This window comes from Epinephelus moara, chromosome 10, assembly GCF_006386435.1.
Source record: "Epinephelus moara isolate mb chromosome 10, YSFRI_EMoa_1.0, whole genome shotgun sequence".
NCBI classification, from domain to species: Eukaryota; Metazoa; Chordata; class Actinopteri; order Perciformes; family Serranidae; genus Epinephelus; species Epinephelus moara.
This window is the reverse complement of record NC_065515.1, coordinates 18,512,141-18,526,635: the sequence shown is the minus strand read 5'-3', so window position 1 is coordinate 18,526,635 and position 14,495 is coordinate 18,512,141. Positions and strand designations below refer to the sequence as shown.

General features: G+C 42.5%; 1 protein-coding gene across 6 annotated transcripts in view; it reads left to right on the top strand.

Annotated features, from left to right (window-relative positions):
* opa1 (OPA1 mitochondrial dynamin like GTPase) overlaps nucleotides 1–14,495 on the top strand; it is a 43,605-nt gene that overhangs the window by 21,767 nt on the left and 7,343 nt on the right. The gene's annotated exons all lie outside the window — the stretch shown is intronic.

Here is a 14,495-nt window from a genome sequence, read left to right as displayed (position 1 = left end):
ACAACCCCGCTGATTAAACGCAGCACAATTTGCAGAGAGCCCACATGCCTAAAAGACAAGCCTGGACTTGCTCTCCCTCTTTCTCTCTCCATCAGACTTTCTCTATGACACACATACACATCAGTGCATGGTTACTTATTCAGCAACATGCATACGTTACAGTTGCACCCCCTTTTGATTTTACCAAATGGCATCTTACTGAACTTGGCAAAATGTCTGTAGTCACTACAGTTTGGAAATTAACAGTGTCCTAACGCCTCAGGTGGTCCTGCATACTTGTTACAAATCTGGCTCCAAAATCAGATATCCACACTTAAAATGATTGACACACACTGCTGGCCACCGTTATCTGTTGCATCTAAAGTTGTGTTAGTGTTACGGTTTTAGGCACTAATGAGAATAGTTGAATCTTTTGGAGGTATATTTTCAGTCTTCTTATAAAGATATTGGAGTACAGATGTTTAAAGTTAATGAATCATAATTTGTAAAAATCCATGTGTTTTCAGAGGTCATGAACCAGACCAGAGCACATGATATGCAAATGCCTGGTGTGCGCTTTTGTTGTGTGTTTGGGTGGAATGAGGCCTCTATGAGTCAGACCACCAGTTCGGCTCTGGTCTCAGTTTGAGCCTGGCGTTAATAGTAACCAGAGACAGATGGAGAAGATTTCCTTGTTTTTGGCACTACTAACTACCCCTCTAGTTGTCAACTATTAGTCATGTCTTGGACTGTGCCACCAGTGACCTGAGCAGACCTGTGCTTATTGTCCGGTGTTTCCATGGATGTGTTGATCTCGATTAATCGTCAGGTTGTGATCGAGGCAAACTGCTGGTTGTTGTGAGTGCTGTAGATAAGAATTTTTTGCCTAATTTTTCCCTGCTGGTGCAGGATTCAAGCCATAAAGTCTTTGTGGCGAGGCTGTTAACGCAGATGACCAATCTTCTCCTTTCCCCCCAACTATGACCTGTGGGTTTCTTGCCTGTGTGTGAATGTGTATTTGCAAAATAGATTCAGAATCTATAAATGCACAGGAGTTTATCTCGGTTACATTGGTAAAAAAGCATTAAGGTATGCACTGAATGCAGTCTTTGTACCATAACACTGTGCACATGTACTATTTCTGCACTGTTGGTAAGTTTTGAAAGACTTTGAAAGGGGTGGGCCCGACATATCCACTAATTTTTACCTGTCTGCTTGTTGAATGCTCCTTTTAACAGGTAGCACAATGAGGGTTGAGTCGTCTCCAGCTTTGGTCTTACTCAGCAAAACTCTGCTTGCTAAGCAAAGTCTGTATTCACAGAGCAGCACGCAAGGCATGCTGCCATTTCTGAACTCTCCATAGGACACACACATAATCATAGCTCCTGTCACCACAAAGACGCACACAATGGCAAGCATAATTTACACTCACACCACTGTACTCTAATTGAAACCAACAAATTAAAACCTGAAAAATGTCTTAGATGTACCAATTCGGAGTAATTTAAAATAGGATTTGTGAAAACATAAGTTTTAAAATATACTTAGACTACAAAAAAGATTGGTCTTATCAAGTCAGTCAGTCTCAACTGCACCTACAAGATTTTTTTGGGGAAACAAGACAGATTTTTTCTAGTGGAGTCTCGTCATTCTGTTCATGTCTAATACAGTTTTTTTTTTAAAGAATTTTACATAAATGAGTGTAAATAATTTAAAGCAAGACAGAACAATGCAGATCTGAGACATCATATTAAACAAAAATTACATTTGATTCTAGAGACTCAACACTAAAGTCTGTCAGTATTGGAACTGGCCACAGTAATCTTACCTCTTTGATGTTTTGTTTTGTTTTATAATGGGGCCGATTTACTGTTTTTCTGGCAGTGTTTTCTTTAACTTAACATTTGACGTTTTTGATTTCGATCTAAAATACAATTTCATGTGAAATTTCAATGGCTTAAAAGTGTTTAGATGAGAGCTTTTGCAACTTATAGATACCCTGACCTTATGACCCATAAATTAGCCATATTTCTGATTCTGGCTGTGTAATGACAGGATTCAGTTGGCGGTGCTTTGCCCTCTGGCCCTGAGAAATCTCATCCTTCTGTCTACATCCTGCTGCCAGATAGCCTTGGCTTCTACATACAGAATCTAATTGAATGTTTGCGGCCCCAGCAACACCCATCAAACATTAACCCCATTTATTTAAACTCTTACACCTGCACACAATCCCTTTTGTTTCCTGTCTTCATATGGACGTGCTGCCTACCGACAGGGAACTCAGGCTGTAAAGGCCCATAAATGAGTGACGCAAGACTGATAGTGGTCAGTCAATCTGTGTGTGTTTGGTTTGGATGACTCAGACTCCGTTATTGCCCTGAGGAAATGCACATACACACCCCTTCATTGACTTTTACCCAGGAGAGAACAGGATACATACTGTATGGTGTATTCAGATAGACAAACAAGTACATGCAGGAGTTTCACTAAGCATATAGCCTGTACATACACGTGAAGCCAAACATAGAGGGACACATTTATGTTTATCTACCACGGACAGTGCACATTAATCAGCATTTCAGTTTCCACCTCAGTGTAAATGTGCCAGGGTTTTCATCTGTAGTCCCTGGGCAGGTACAAATTAGTGGCCTAATGATAGCAATACGACGCTTCACCAAGCACTGCAGTACAATACATAAATACATTACAAAAGTAGCAGATATATGTAAAGACAATGAGAGTATGTAAATGCAGTGTCTGGTTGCTAATTTGGTTTGCTTTAAGCAATCTTTAGCTTTAGAGGTTAGATAATTAGTGCTCTCTCTTAATCCAATAGGAAGACTATGCTGGTAGTGGGTGGCTCTGACTGAGAAGACTGTCCAAACTTGTTACGTCTGTATTGTACAACACAGTCCCCTCTGGTTGTTGCCCTCGTTGCCCTGCCGTTACTTTCCTTCTGCAGTAAGAGCACACTCAGTGTGGGAGGTACAAGCCCCTGGAAGACCTTAAAGATGAGGCAAGCATGTGCAAAATGTTAAAAACTATCAAAAGTAAATACTTTTGTACTGTATGGATATAGTGATAGCTACTTGCCTTTTGGTCAAGTGTTTTTAGTGTTTCAGAGTTGTGGTGTTTGTTTGTGAGCAGCTTGTAAAACAGTTTATGTGGAAGAAGATCATAGTGTGCATAAAGAGGTTGCCTCCATTTTTAGGTTTGGTCTTAAACGCTTAAGCTTAGCCAGGCTGAAAATGAAAGTAGTGGCCACCTTTGTAAGATGGTTTTTGAATCCAGAGTGATTCCAGTGAATTTAAAATCAGTCACAACCTTGAGGTGTACAAACACACACACACAAGGGACTGTTTTCATTCCCTCTGCAGTGGAGTCAGGTGTTCTGTGACACCCGCTGAGGGGTGAGAACACACACACAGTCCTCTCTCCACTCCACACACTGTCAGGAATGCCTAGACCTGCCCAGCCTTGCAAATCCTACAAGGCAAGTCGTTCCCAAACTTTCCCAAACAGGCATGACATTCCCACTTCCCACCACCAAAGACTCCACTCACTGATAGATGTGGGAATGTGGTTGGAATCTGTCATGGGATCTATAGGGTTGAAACACACCTGTGCATGCACGCCATATTCTCTGACAGGGGTCCAGTGTGGGAACATGTAAGCTTAGCGCACTCAATTTCACTTTCACACCTGTTAAGTTTCTCTTGTCTTTCTTTAATGAAAAGCCATACTTGAAATATAGCTGGTTCAATTCCAGAGTGACCTGTAAGGTGAACAGAATGCCCGCCAAATTGCAGATGTTTCATTTTATGTTGTTTTTTTTGATCAATTCCATTGTTTGTGCCGCGGAGAAAGCGTCAGGTTCTCGCACAGTCGTTGTGTGATGCAGTAGTGTTTGGAAATGAAACAAGAGCTAAGAAAAAATGTTAATAAATCTAGTAATGCTAACACTAACACCACTCTGGGTGTCGTGGTGCTCTCTGGGTTTAAGGCGCTGACCATGAACGACAGTCTTTGGGGTTTGCGTTGGGCTGGAGATATTTGTAGCAAGTTATTCCTTGTGTCTCTCCCCTCATTTCCTCTCTGTCTCTACTGTCTGTTCTTCAGTAGATGTTTGAAAATGCCTCCAAAAATGCGAAAATTAATCTAACACCTCTCATTTTGTTCTGAAAACATACCCACGATGTATTCTGCAAATACGTCTCTCAGTACGCCTGCATCACTAAGCCCTAATTTCATGGCGATGGCAGATTTTTCTTTTCCTTCCACCAAGAAAATGTCCATTTCAGAGTTTTAGCTTTGTCAATCTGTCTGGTTGAGTTAGTGGGTGAGTGGAGGATCTGGGTCATTAGCTGTCTGACACTTTGCACAGACCTCTCTGTGTAATGCAGCCTAGACCCGCGTGTGTGGGCGTGGGTATGTGGGTCCATCAGTCTAGACTGAACTGCATGGCTGATGGGCTGACTCGGTGACACGCCTCAAAGCACAAAGTGAGCAAGCTTCTGAGGGGCAAAAGTCTTTTGAACAAAAAAAGTTAACATGAAAAAAAGTTATCTGCAGAAACTTTTTTTAGTTGTTGTGCTCCTAAAATGTCTTAAAAGTCTTGTTGCAGGTTGAATACTCAATTATTCATTGGCTTGTTTGTTACCGCCAGGTCTAAAATGTGGATTAATTTGGATTGATTAAGATCTATCCAATTTATAGGACAAATGAATCACCCAGCAATTGTGTTTTGCGGAAACACATTTCGGTCAAAGCAGTATCTTTGCAACTTCAACACCAACCTGTTAACCAGGGGTTTAGGGCACTTGATAGGAGCTGCACACACCTGTTCTCAGCCCGGCAATGCTCCACAGGAAAATGGATTTTGTATATGTCCGTCTGTGAAGCAACCTCACTTGATGCATTATGAAATCATCATTCCTCAGAGCTGTTGTTTCCCCCTCATTCTTCAGCCCTTTATAAAGACAGCAGGTCAGATAGCCTCAGGCCCAAACTATGGCCTGACCTCACAGGTCAGCCAGCTAATACCACAGGCTATTTGATCCAGCTAGCTTTCTTTTTCACCTCTCCCATCTCTCTGGATCTCTTTGTCACTTTTTTTGCACGCTCCGTCAAATTCTGTCCAGCTGACCCTGTCCTTCTCTCCTCTTACAATCCCTTGACAGAGGGGGAGAGAAACAGAGCGCAGACCCCACCTTTACCTGACAACATAGCAAAAGGAGGGAAGAGAGGAGGGAAAAGAGGGACAGATAGGAGGCGGGAGAAAGGATAAACACACTTAACAAAGGCAGAAATGTGCTCCCAGGGGCAGTTTGTTGTTAAGCTGTATTTGCCCCTACTCGCAGGCAGGCTCAGCATTGCTTAGGTTTCAAATACAGGTCAGGTGTGTGCCTCTGTGAGAGAGAGCGTGAAAGCACTGGTAATGAGTGGTACAATGTACACTGCAAAGAGGTGTGTGTGTGTGTGTGTGTGTGTGTGTGTGTGTGTGTCAGCGTGTGCCAGACCAGCTGTATGGGCACAGTGCCATCTCTGGAGCAAAGCCCAGGCCTAATGTTCAAGCACAGGCCTCTTAGGAGTCCACTGGGATGTCGCCTGGCTGCTTCATCGCCCCTCAGAGAAATTGTGTTTTGTGTGTGTGTGTGTGTGTGTGTGTGTGTTGTACTGGAAAAAGTAGTGTGGTGCCTGATTTGAGAAAGTGCTGAATGTAATGTTTGAAGCTGTGAGCTTCCAGACACTTTACACTCATGAGCATAAATCATGACGGCACCACTTTGCAAAAAGATTTGTGTCTGTTAATTGTGTCATTTGGGACGTTTGTCGTTAATAACATATAGGGACCCATACAGGAGCTGTTGTTGGGTTTAATGGTTACGTTAACTTAAGCTTATGGTATTTCTAACCTTGTTGTTTTCCCAGTATTAGTTTTAAAGTGATAGTTCAGGTTTTTGGACAGCGTTTCACACAACTTCATGTCCAAAAACCTGAACTATCACTTTAAGACTCCTTATTACCTTGACTGCCCATATTTCTATGTTTATCAGTGACCTATAGCCTTTCTCTTGGCTTACAGTTTTGGCTAGTTGCTGTGTAAATTGCAGTTGTGGTTCTTTTCTGTTGCTCCACTCCACCTCTTCCTCAGTCACATGAATTGGTCGCCCATGACGGGGAAGAAGCGGGTTCCCGGCTGTCACTCCCCTCGTGGTGGCTTTTTATCTGCCTCCTCAGCTTGATGAAGAGCTTGTGTACAGTGCACTTGCACGAGCCCCTGTGTGTGTGCGCACACACTCGCACACTCTACAGCTCTTATTGACACATTATTACATCAGGTCTTTTCTTCAGTGTGACGTTGAGGTCAGTTGTTGAATTCAAATGCACACCTGCATGCCCACTTATGCTTGAACCTGAATAGATATGTGTCATTATTGTTGTACATTTATTGTTATGAGAACTTTTGTTTTTAGATCGTGCAAGTTTCTCTTCAAATGATTATGTTAGTGTTTGGGATCAAACATGATTTTTTTTTAATATTATTCCATTCCTGTGCCAGCAGTAAAATCAGTCTTTTGTAAATCAATCAACAAAGAGATTTTTTTTATAGAGCCAAATGCCAAGGTATTTGTATCCTGCAATCCTCCCAATAATAAATCTGTCCACAGTGATGATACGCTGCCATGACTGTCATCTATATCTCTAAGATAGTTTCAGCTGGGAGGTGTTTGAGTGGCGAGTTCATGACATTTATGAAGCTCTTGTAGTTTTTGTAGTCAAACAAATTAATATTTTAAATCACAAAATGTCAAGGAAGGAAATATTCTTACAAGCAATTTACTTATTAAACAGAAGAATACAATTCTGAATTACAGTTTCTCTCTTTCACTGAACTAACACTAGCTTTATTACATTGTTAACTCATCAAAAAACACACTTCATTCAGACTCGACAGACAAAAAAGCTTGGTTCGTTGCTGTTCCGGCAATCACCATCTCTGGTTTGGTGGAAATACAGCCTTAATTCACAGAGGTAGATGTGAAAATATGTTAGCTCTACACACTGTATATCTGTAGTCTCATACTATACCAATATATTTGCCCAATTACCCAACCCTAACATGTGTCTAATAGTACATGAGAGAAGAGTAGTGATTGCTTATTGGCTACTTGAACAGAATCAGAAACATGAATGGTATCCTCTACTTTAAGATGTGTTCAGCAGTCAGTAGTGTGAGTGTAGAAGATAAGTGGTGAGTGAGTACATTTCCTGTTTTACTTTTATAGTATGGAAACATCCTGGACAGCACATTACATCCATTATGCTCGAAGTAAAGCGTTTTACAGTGTTTCCGTCTTCAGACCCTAAAATCAAGTCCATTAGTGTCACACGTTGCTGGTTACTGGCACATTTTTGGACGAGTAGATTCAAATGAACACCTGGCCATCACAACAATCTTTTACAATAAGTTCACTATGTTCACCATAGGCTCGTTGCCACTGATTGAATGCACATGTACAGAACATTATGGACTTCAGCTTGTGTTTTGAGGCTATTTGAAGGTTAAGGAGTTAAAGGTGTCAACAGAAGGTGCTCTCAACAACAGTGATAATGTGTCAAGTGTTTGCATGTTTGCACATGCAGCCACTTTCTCCTTTTCCTTTCTCTTGTGTTAAAGCAGAATACAATAAAGCTCTGGTTGTCTGGGCTTGCTCACCGGAATGCCCTCTCAGCCTCACGCTCACTTCGTTTCCTTTCATCTCCTCCCCCTCCTCCTCCTCCTCTGAGCAGCTTCCTCCAGAGTGATTAGTGAGGGCTCAATGAGAAGTGCTCCTCTGTAAGGAATGACGCATCTTCCTAAGGTGGTGTGTGCACATGTGCCTGCGTGATCACAGTTTACAAATCAGTCCCTCCAGGATTTCGCAGGCTTTTTTGGGGATTGACGCAGCTTAAAATGCCTGATTTCACAGCAGCTTTTGTAAATAATTGCAGTGCATGTTGTGATGTTTTTAGCTGGGTTTTTTTGCAGTGAAATTGTGAGGGCAAAATTGCAAAAATATTTAAATTGTGTGTAATTCATTAAAAATCAAAGGCAGCTCGTTTTGAGTTTGTGATTCAAGCTACAGTTACGTTACCACCAACCATGCATTTTTCATCTAGCTCACCTTGATTCTTTCGGCACATGCAATAGATCTGGATGCAACAGCCTGTGACATTGGTGATTTGTCTTGTCCGTTGTTCACACATTTCAGCCGTTCGTCAGGTGTGTTTTGCAAGAGTGTTGGTAAATCAGTGTTGTTGATGTTCCACCACAAAGTTGCACATGATGCAAAACAGTGTTTGTGCAGAACATTGGGGAATTGCTTTGCATGATCTCTAGCAGTCATTTTTTGGGTAAATGTGAGACGTTCATGTCGCACGTGTCTGCATCTCAACTAGAAACAAGGTAGTGAGTTTAGTCACGTAGTGCAAATATAAGTGTTAGACAGCTGTTTGGGTGTAGTGACGTTGTAAATGAGTGTATACAGACATTTGGCTATCTAACGTTGCTACTAGATGTCCGTACTAGAGCTGCACGATATGAGGAAATTATGCAATACGTGTAGTGTAGTCTTTCTCAATGTGTTTATCACCCAAGTTGACGTCATGATGACATGGAGCTGTGGTTCATACCTGATTGTATTTGTGTGACCGAAGGTTGAGACGCACATCAGCATTCTTGAAAAGTTACGTTGTCACAGTCAACACAACAACACAGTCCTTCACAATCACTTTCCACTGTGGACGATGTCCATTTTTCAGTGGTCGAAAATGCCACCTTATGCAGGGAGAGCTTGATGGAAAGTCAAAACAGAGAAAAAAAAGATGCTGTTTCAAATTTTGTATCATTGTAGACGTGGTTTGAGTCAACTGGTCTGCTTTTTGGAACGTGGGGGTGGTTTTGTGCAGTTAGATAGTGGGCAGACTGTCTGCTCTTTGGCACGTTGGGGGCTGTTGCCCTTATGTGCACTCTTGCTTCAGTGTGACCTTTTATGAATTTGAATTACTTCCTCTGTCGTTTTGTTTCTCCATCTACACTCCTATCTGTTGTTTCAGCCCTCCAAATCACCCCCCTCTAACACACAGCCTTGCTTCTGTATCTTTCGTGCTCTTTCTGTAACACTCAATCCCGCTCTTCCTGACACATTTTTTTCTGTCTCTGAATTAAACAGACACTAGTTCGACAACAGTGTTGCTCTGTAAACTAAGAGGGCTTAGCAGTGATACAATATGAGTTTGTTTTTTCCCACGGAGGAGGAAACCTCAGGCTGCAGATTTGCTGCCAAATGATCCATTTTCTCCCCGGGAGCATCAACTACACAAACAGTAGATCCTTAGTTGTCATAACACTGGCACAGTTGAAGTTGCCCCTCCTGCATTTTATCTAATCTTCTCCTGTTAATGTTGTGTGAAAGCAGCTTCCGAAGTCAACAGACGTTTCTCAAAGGCTCCCTAAAACATCTGTAAATGCCTAAAAAATTGTTATTCTACATCTTATGACAGCTTTCTTTGTACTGTGTCCACTATTAGATAAGTGAAGAAAACACGGTTAATACAGTATGAAAGATATTTTTGTCATCACATCTGGTTTACTACACAAGGCCTCCTTTCCATATTTTAAATGATTTCCTACTGCCCTTGTTTTGATACTGTCCCTATAAAATTTTAATTTAGCTACAACTTTATCACTCAGGTCATGTTTTCTTTTGAACACTACATTTTCACCAATTAATTGCTTGACCTTAATAACCTGTGTTGCTCCAGTTGTAGCTTGTTTTCTCTTTCACACAGTACTACTTGCTCCTCTCTATACTGCGTCTCACTATTTCTGACCATCTCTGGTTTCTAACGTTATCCCTCTCTCCTCACAAGACGGATCACAACAAGCATGACTGATATTAAATTGACAGGTCACCCCAAAATCATTGGTGTAGTTCAGTCAAAAGGAAATATTTCCCACATGAAACTGCTCACAACAAGGACTGTGCGTTATCTTGAATAATCGGTTTTGATTTCTGGAAAGAGACATTGCTGCTGCCTTAATTCTTGGTGGCATAGATTCAACAAGGTACTGGAAACATTCCTCAGAGATTTTGGTCCATATTGACATGATAGCATCACATAGTTGCTGCAGATTTGTTGGCTGCACATCCATGATGTGAATCTCCCGTTCCACCACATCCCAAAGGTGCTCTATTGGATTGAGATCTGGTGACTGTGGAGGCCATTGGAGTACAGTGAACTCATTGTCATGTTCAAGAAACCAGTTTGAGATGATTTGAGCTTTGTGACATGGTGCGTTATCCTGCTGGAAGTAGCCATCAGAAGATGGGTACACTGTGGTCATAAAGGGATGGACACGGTCAGCAACAATACTCAGGTAGGCTGTGGTGTTTAAACCATGCTCAGTTGGTACTAAGGGGCCCAAAGTGTGCCAAGAAAATATCCCCCACACCATTACACCACCACCAGCAGCCTGAACCGTTGATACAAGGCAGGATGGATCCATGCTTTCATGTTGTTTACACCAAATTCTGACCCTACCATCTGAATGTGGCAGCAGAAATCCAGACTCATCAGACCAGGCAACGTTTTTCCAATCTTCTATTGTCCAGTTTTGGTGAGCCTGTGTGAACTGTAGCCTCAGTTTCCTGTTGTTAGCTGACAGGAGTGGCACCTGGTGTGGTCTTATGCTGCTGTAGCCCATCTGCTTCAAGGTTCAACGTGTTGTTGGTTCAGAGATGGTTGTGTGTGAAAATCCCAGTAGATCAGCAGTTTCTGAAATACTCAGACCAGCCCGTCTGGCACCAACAACCATGCCACATTCAAAGTCACTTAAATCACCTTTCTTCCCCATTCTGATGCTCGGTTTGAATTTAGGCAGGTCGTCTGGATCATGTCTACATACCTAAATGCACTGAGTTGATTTTGACGTGAACTATCCCTTTAAGCATGTGGCATCTCTGTCTTTTTACTGTTACACTCCTCTGCATTCACTTCCTCTTTACGTCTCCCTCTCTTACAATATCATAACTCCCCCATTTCTTCCTGTCTTCTGTCTCTGATACTCTGCTATAAACTGTCAATATTTTTTTAAGCCGCTGTAAAACACAGGGGTCTCTCTTTCACCTCTGCCTCACTTCCTCTTCCTCCCTCACCTCAATCCATCAAAACTTCAACCTGCCACCTGCCCCCATTTACCAAAGTCATGACCTGCGTCTCTTTCCACTTTCCCATCATCCATCTCTTCTCCCTTATTCCCTCCCCTGTCTTTCTGTCTCGCTTCCTCTCTTCACTCCTGTACATCCTTTGTCTAATGTCAAGAACGAGGAATGTCTCTCAAGGAGTTTTCGCAAAGATATATTGTATGTAGCTATCAAGCATCTGATTGACACTGTTGATCGTGGACAGGGGGATCAATTGTTGAAACAGTCTTAGATGAAGGACTGAAGTATTCTCATGTAATAGTTTAATTTAACTAAACAAAATACAATACTTAAACTGTGAGACTGACACACTCACTGTGTGTACTCCTTGCATTTAAACCAAAGACATTAAACTAACATTAAAGTTGTTAATAACATTAATCATTACCGGCTGTTACAGCATTGACAGTCAGGTTTGGTTGGCTGATTAACCATCTGCAGGTGATGTAGCCGCTGCTGAAAATCCTCCCTCGACACAAACTCCGGAAATAAATCCAGCGGACTAAGGACACAATGAAAAAGAGCTGTGTGCATTAGATGACAACCAATCAAGAGGCGATAATGGAAGTGGTGATAAGGAAGTAAAACTATGACAGAGAATGTGAAGCCATCTTGCGTTCTCCTCGGGGAGAGACAGGGAGCAAGTGTGGGAAAATAGGAAAGAGAAGGAGGTGTGTGCTTCTGTTCACATGTTCCCAGCACAGCGTGGCCACCAGGGACCCATTCCCACTGATCCTCCTGTCACTCACACACACATGCAAAGATCTGACATCAGATGCTGGTGAAGGTGAGGTAATAGGAAAACCATATACTCCCTCTATGTGAAAAAAAAATGCAAACTTTAGGGTGGAGTTTTCTCATGTCATGACCGTACTGCCTTAGGAGGTTAGTCTGAGCCTCTTTTTGATTTAGTGTTGCCTAGTTAACAGACAGCAGTTCTGTGGCTGAGAATATGTTCAGATAAAACTTTGTTTCCAGTTTTAAGAGGTTGGAAACACTTAGAAAATGTGTTTCCTGTATGCTCTAGGAAAGTAATATATGGCATTGCTTGCATCAGAATTGTCTAATCATACGAAACAGGCTTGTCAAATCATCAGGTGCCTATAACCTCTTTCAAAATATGTCGTCTGTTAACGTAATGTATGCGTGGGGAGGCTATGTTTAGAGTATTCAGCATTTTGAGTGTCTGGAGTGACAAGTCTTTAAATTCTGTAGTGTAGTATTGTTACCTTTATTAGATACTACAGCCCTTTTCACACATGCAGTCCATCCCTTAAATGTTCAGGAACATTACCTGCATGGGGTCGTGTGTGAATGGGAGCAGAAATTGATATTCAGGAAAATCTGTACTAATAATTTCCCACCTCAAGAGTTACAGAGGAAAAATGCTGGTACAACTGTGATGTGAATTAAAGCAGTAACATTGCAGGGACAAGCACAGAAAGCGTTATGTCCCTCTGACAAAACACTTCCACGCAGAGCAGACGAACCAACACAAGACTCCTCGACTTGATTACAGTTTAGCGTTTATGCCAATGCTTTTGGGGGTAATTTGATAACCAAAAAGCAATGCAAGAGCATTGGCACTGGACAAAAACAGCTCCTTGCCTACCATGTTCTTGAAAACAATAAGAGACGACTTCTGCTGCGTACACGTACATCCAGTCTTGCCCCACTTTTGTCGTCTTCTGTTGAGTTTTACAGTGGTAAGCATCCACATGTGTTTCATTACCGCCATCTGCAGGACCGTCCAATGCCTCTTCTATTCCGACATTGCCATGGCATTTGTGAAAAGGTGAAGACTGGATTGTTCCTGAATGTAGCGCATAGTGAAAATGACTAGTGGTAACTGACAGGTTATCCCAGTCCTACTTTGTTGGCTTGTGCAAGTTAAACACCTGCAGTCCATTGACTCCAGCCCTATAGGCCTGGACAGGCTCAAAGGAATTCCAGGTGCATTTGCTGTCTGTTCAGTGTTATATGGATGTGACGGTGTATGGCGTCTGGAGCAGCTGGGAACAAATATTTACCTGAGGGCAGCAGAAGGAAGAGGAGAGCTGGCCTGTCTCTTCCTTTCGTCTTGCTTTATTGGCTTGTTTGGGGTCAGCGCCGTGTCAAGGAGGGAGTGAGGGAAGGCGATTAAAGACGGATCCTTTACATTTGGGCCCAGGTATCAACAGGGCTGGATGCGCGCATGCCTTTTCTAAGTTAAATGTGTTTGTTTTGTGTGCGCACTCACTCGTAGTACAGCGTTAGTTAACTCGGTCCACACACCTGTGGCCGATTCAGCGGAGGAGAGTTTCCTCTAAAGGGATTATGACAGGATCTCGGTTTAAACCAGACTTGTCAGCCTTACATCCCAGGGCCCATGTGGCTGCTCAAGATTGATTGCCACTTAGTCTCAGCACAGGGCTCCATTTGACTGTAAAAGGCGAGTCTTGGAAAACTTTAGACCCCTGTCTTTGTGTGATTTACACCATGAGTCATAAGTAGACTTACTGTCTCTGACCTGCACGTTTTTAAGAATAGATATGGGGTAGGAATGGATACAAGAACTCAAGTACTCGATTTTGATGTCAGAATTTAATTTTCAGTTACTGTTGTAGCTCTTTCCACAGATAAACCCACAGGCTCAAAGCTAAATCCACCATTTTCCAAATTCTGTCACTGTCCTCATCTTTATAACCTCCTGCACTAAAACCTTCTAAAATGTCTGGCCCTTCCACCGCACTAGCAGTCCTTGACAGTAAAACCCGCACCACACAGACCGACAGTTGTCACCTGGCTCTTTCAAAGGATTGTCCCTGCATTTTGCTGTTTTTGTTTAGTCTGCCCTCTGGCTGATCCCGAGCTTTGACCTTTTCAGACCTACGTATGTCTTTCCTCAGGTTGTGCTGCTCTCTCCCAGGCATCTGTTTTCTAGATAAGAGCCGCGAGTGCGAGGGCTGATTCATTGCTCTGTCACTGACATAGCGTTTGGGCCGTTGACATCCCCACTCTCCCTGCGTCCACATCTCCCATGGCCCGGTTTTTATAGCATGACAATCCAGATTTAGTGACAAATCAAGCAGCATGCTGTGGAAAAAGAGTCTTTTCTGTTTGTTACATTAAGAGATCGGCTTTCAAAGAAGGAAACGGCAGAGCGTTAAAATGTTCAGTGTCCCCACCTACACTGTGACCCTGGCAGTCGTGAGATATAAAAAGTTTCTTCACGAATGATGACAGGTTGGGACAGGAACTTAACCCTCCGCCCCACTCTCCCATACT